This window comes from Solanum tuberosum, unplaced genomic scaffold (assembly GCF_000226075.1).
Source record: "Solanum tuberosum cultivar DM 1-3 516 R44 unplaced genomic scaffold, SolTub_3.0 scf00104, whole genome shotgun sequence".
In the NCBI taxonomy this organism is placed as follows: domain Eukaryota; kingdom Viridiplantae; phylum Streptophyta; class Magnoliopsida; order Solanales; family Solanaceae; genus Solanum; species Solanum tuberosum.
In genome coordinates, this window is record NW_006239030.1 from 338,425 (window position 1) to 343,842 (window position 5,418).

The window sequence follows — 5,418 nt, forward strand, 5'->3', positions numbered from 1 at the left end:
AAACTCTATCCTCTTTACTTAACTTGAAACTTGAGCTTAAAAAATGAAGTTAAAATGTTCAATAAAGACTCTTGAAAAACTTTAAAGACTTGCTTTGACTTACCTCTTAACTTCTAAGCTTGACTCTAACTTCACTTGACTTTGATCCTAACTTTCCTCGAATGTTATTATGGATTCAAGGGTAATGATCTTATGTTTATGGATGAGTTCTTGATGTTTAGATGTACCTTAGAGTGTTGAAAACAACTATAAAACATAGGTACATTACCAAGGAACATATATGAAAAAGTGGGGAAGGAATGGGAAGGATTGGCATCCTTGGCGCTCTGAGAGGCGCGGGGCGCCAGCCTTCAGACTTCAGAGGGGCCTGCTGGACGCTCTGCAAGGTGCACTGCCCCAAGGGGGAAACTTCAGAATCCCTGTTGGGGCGTGCTGGCTGGTGCGACGGCCCAACCTTTTCCCCCGAAAATCCGACTTTTCTCCTTAGTTTTTCCAACTCTAAACCTTCTTAACTTCAAAGGTTCCAGCCCCAAACACTTAGAATCATAAAACCCCTTAATATACAATAGATTCAACTCGAAATCACAACCGAAAACATGCACCAAGCCAATAAGAAACTTCAACAAACACAACCACAAACTTCAACAAACACAACCAATCTTTTCTCGGAATTAAAACGAGTTTGGTGTGTGGGGGAATGAACCAACCCAACACTATGATCTCACATACCTTAATAGGGATCACCCCCGACGAAATCCACGACGATCTCTACGAACCTTGCTTCTTCTTCTCCTTCTCCTCTTCTCTCAAGAACCCTAACTCTCACTTTTAAAAGGGAAAACTGATTTAAAATCAGTCTAGACCCTTAATATAACCAAAATAAATGGTTAGGGAAAAGACCAAAATACCCTTACAAATTCGGAAGAACTTCCCTATGCCAACAACCCAACTTCCAAAGGGCATAACTCACTCATACGAACTCGGAATCAAGCAAACTCAGCGGCGTTGGAAAGATCACTCCAAGATATTTCCAAAAATAACTGGAAATACACCTAATTCATCCTGAGCTAGGAATTATGACTGTCTGAAGTTGACCAAAAACTCATTTTTTTCCATACTTAGCTAAATTTCCAGATTTTTAATTCTTTCCAAAAATGACTATTTCCAATTCTAAGCTTATTCATAGCTATTTCAAATTGCCGGATGTTACACAATTGTTCATGCGATTTTTGGAAAATAGAAGACTTTAGAAGATCAAAACCTACTACAAAAGATGAATCTTGCTCTTGCACACCAAAATAATGTCGACCCCTAATAATGGAGCCCTAAGGATATATTTATAATAGTTTGAAAAGTTGGGAACCAATCCTACTACAATTAGGAATCCTATTTAATGATTTTTAACTTGAAAAAGTTGGGAGAAGAGTGGGGCATCGCCCTCCTATCGCGCCTCCAGTTCGCCTCTGAAGTCTCCTCCTTGGCGTGTCGCGCCTAGCAGAGCGCCATGTAGGCGCATCAGAAGTGCAGGTGTTGGCGCGTCGCGCCTCTCAGCGCGCTTGAGAAAGGACTATGAAGTATGGCGCTTGGAGCGTCGCGCCCAGCAGTACGCCACAAAATCTTCTCTGAAGTACCATCAGTGGCGCGCCGCGCCAACCACTGGTGTTTTTTGCCTTAGCCATTTTTCTTGCACGTCTTTGCTCATTCTTTCTTCGTTCCAACCCCAATTCTTTCGAGAGTTCCTGAAACAACTAATCATGTGTGTAAGTGCACAGTCATCACAAGTTACACCAAAAATCAAGCTAATAACTAAAGATAATTCTTCAATCTAATCAATTCATGGGCAAATATCGACAACTTAGGCATATAAATATGCCTAAGATCACACCTATAAACAAGTAACGACTTCTCTGTCCTTTACCTCGAGGTTTGGGGGGTGTGGGGGGGTCAGGGTACGGAGATTGCAGTTTGCAATATTTGCAGTTCTTGGGGAACCACTGCACTGATAGCCCTTGTGTTGGGAAGGTAAGATCATGATTCATTGTGATGCACCTATAAACAAGTAACAACTTCTCTGTCCTTTACCTCGAGGTTCGGTGTGTGTGTGTGGGGGGGGGGACTCTGGGCATGATGACTGCAATGTTAGCAGTTCTTGGGGAATCACTGCACTAATAGCTGCTCTTGTGTTGGGAATGTAAGATCTTGATTCATTGTGATACACCTATAAACAAGTAACGACTTCTCTGTCCTTTAGAAAAATTGTTATGGTGTACTCACACGCAGTGGCGGAGCCACCCTATCTTTAGGGGGGTCATCCGACCCCCTTCGGCGGAAAATTATATTATTTTTACATGGTTAAAATATTTTTTTATGTATATATAATAGATATCGAACCCCCTTAGGCTACTTTGTGTGTCTATTTCTTCAAATTTTGAACCCCCTAATTAAAAATTCTGGCTCCGCCACTGCTCACACGAGGGCTAAGACGGCATGATGATCCTGAACAGTGTGCCAAGGACCTTGTCATGGAGGCCTTGCGGCTCAATACATTTGACAATCTCACAGTAATTGTTGTATGCTTTACTTCCCCTGATCATCAAGAGCTATCACCAATGCATCAAAGGAGATTAAGGAGCTGCAGCTTCTCTGCAGAAGCTTTGTATAGCTTGCTTTTGGTAGTAAGATCTTTTTTTCTTGCTTTTGTATTTGGGTGGATGTATACGTACATACCATTCGTTGGTGAGTTGGGAGCTACACTGACTTTTAGTTTATTATGGCCGTGTTTACCCATTCTATTACTGTACATAATGAACACTTGTAGTTTTGCTTCGTATAACAACTAGATTGCAACAAGTCTACTCCTTATTTATGATGCTAGTGAAGTGAGTTTAAACGCTATCTCCTAGCTGACGTTATAGCGATAGATTGCAGCGAGATGATAAATACAGGCGGAAGTTTGTATTTTGATTTGTTTGTTCCTGAAAATACTGTATGGTCTGGACGTTGTAGAGAATTGAGAGTCTATGCACAATCCCAGGGTCTAGGGTGTGGCAAGTTAGATTCCAAAAAGTATGGTTCAAAGAAGTAGTTAAGTTGAAATGTTGGAAGCAGTATTAAGCGGAGGAGACTTTGGAAGTATTGCCTGTGTGCAACAAAGAGTTGTAGTTTCAGTAGCAAACACTACCTTCGGATGCTACACTCGTTAGTTCTTAATGAGTTCTGTTTCTAAATCCATTGTTAATTCCAGCAATTTTACGAAATTGGGACATGGATGATCCGTCTTAATCTAACCCTCCGATGCAAGCAAGAATACTTGGTCTTTACAATTTAGGCTATATTGGTTCTGCACTGCACTCCTTTTTGCCTGCTCGTAATTCAACCTTTTTATCCCTGTATTAATGGTCCATAATGTATAATGTAATAAACGTCTAACTTATGTTCATTTCCCTCTTATTTCTGTGTTTTCCAGGTAAGACCGGACTGGGAATCTGTCAAGATTGACGTCATTACAAGGCCTTAAAATGCAAGTTCACGACGTACCCATATTTAAACTCTTTGTTGCTCTCAACGGTGGCCTCTGTTCTTGTGTAGAGGGTTCACCACATGATCTATTCTGGGGAGGAGGTCGAGACGGAGAAGGTCTTAACTATCTTGGACGATTGCTAATGAAGTTGAGATCTGAGCTCTTAGATGACTCTTCAACAACTCAAAAATCTTTGTTTCCTCAAACATCAGAAATAATTAGTAGTGATGTTTCTCATTTCTGTCCTAACAATGTTAGGCTAATGTTGTAATCTACCAATAAAACCAAGCCTCTCGATACGTGTATATCGAGTTTTATATTACATACTAGTACCTGCGCCTCGCACGGGAATTTAATATCACAAAATTTATAAAATAATACTTAAAATCTATTAGTCATTAAAACTAAAACACTATATTATCTTACATACGAGATTACATTAATAATGTAAAGGAAAATGATAATTATAACATCTTATCATTTATCCTTCAAGCTCTAATCAAGCCTCCTTGTAGGAAAAATTGTCTATTAAGTTCTACTCTATACTTTGGACGATACGGTCGTTAACATTTGTAGAAGTCTTTATGTCTACAAGACCTCTTTATATCTCAACTAAAACAAAGCTTGTTTATGCCTGAGATCCTGAGTTCATTATATAAGGATCGAAATAACAGAGTATCACTCAGAGGTTAATAAAGCAAACTTTGAACGACGCTAAATTAGAGAGAACATAATAACAAGATTTGATCATTAATTGAACTACATTCATACGAGAGGAGATGCAAAATCTATTAAGGAGAACAAAATTATCATGAGAACAAACTACATAGTGGGTGTTTTTATGTTTTGATCTAGCTATAGACCGTATTGTCTATAATAGTAAAGGTGAATCTTTTGAATGTTTAATTGCATAAGATATATAGGAAAATGGTATGATATTTATATGATTCAGGTGTAATTTTAGTCATTGATGCATTAGATTTTGCAAGAGATGTTATTACATGTTCAATTCTAAATCTGTTTTCAAATTGTTGTGGTATGATATTAGGAAACACTGAGATTTATTGTGCATTCATTCTACTGTCTAATTTTCTTGAGGCACTTCTACTAGTCCATTTTTCTCATTTTCTAATCAGTTTGAGTGAGTTTCTTTCCTTGAACACATCATTGTAGTAAAGATTCTTTTAAGCTTGAAACACATTGGCAGCAAATGACAATGAATAAAATCGAAAAATAGAGTGATCAAGTAAGATTTAGATGCTTGTCAGTGTACTTCTTCAGGTTCTATCTAGCTGAACTATGACCTGCAATAGGATTCTTTACCCTAAATTAGGTTATAGAGAACAGGGTTACCTAGAGGAAAAATTTGCATTTGATTTGACTACTTTTGCATCTAAAATTAAAAAAATAATATATGTTGAATTACAATAATAATAATAATAATAATAATAATAATAATAATAATAATAATAATAATAATAATAATAATAATAATAATAATAATAATAATTAAAACAAATAATGGAGGAGGTGGAGGAGAGGAAGATCAAAAGAGTTCCAAAAATTGCTATATCGTTAAAGCAGTTTTTGTGATATGAGTACCGGCCTGTAGACTACTGTAATATGATATTTTTTAGGAAATCTTGGTTAAATTGTGATTCCTTTTTTTAACAAAGCATTAATTATATAAAATGAGTAGCTAATTCAGATAAATTTAATTAAATTAGAAAGTAATATAGTCAAAAATATGAAAAAAGGCATAAAGAGAGAAGCAATATGACCTCTACCATACTTTAAAAATATTAAAATTATAAAAGTTAATTATATAACATAATATATAATCAGATTTTGAAGCCTTTAATAATTAGAGTAGGATCTGACTGGCTATTGTGGGCCTG

At 37.0% G+C, this 5,418-nt stretch overlaps 1 long non-coding RNA gene across 1 annotated transcript in view; it reads left to right on the forward strand.

Moving 5' to 3' along the window:
• The window catches only part of LOC107060927 (uncharacterized), an 8,901-nt gene extending 5,088 nt beyond the window's left edge, over positions 1-3,813 (forward strand). The window contains exon 3 of the long non-coding RNA XR_001473617.1: positions 3,467-3,813. This is a non-coding gene — a long non-coding RNA (uncharacterized lncRNA). The remainder of the gene's footprint in view (positions 1-3,466) is intronic.
• The last annotated feature ends 1,605 nt before the right edge of the window (positions 3,814-5,418 follow it).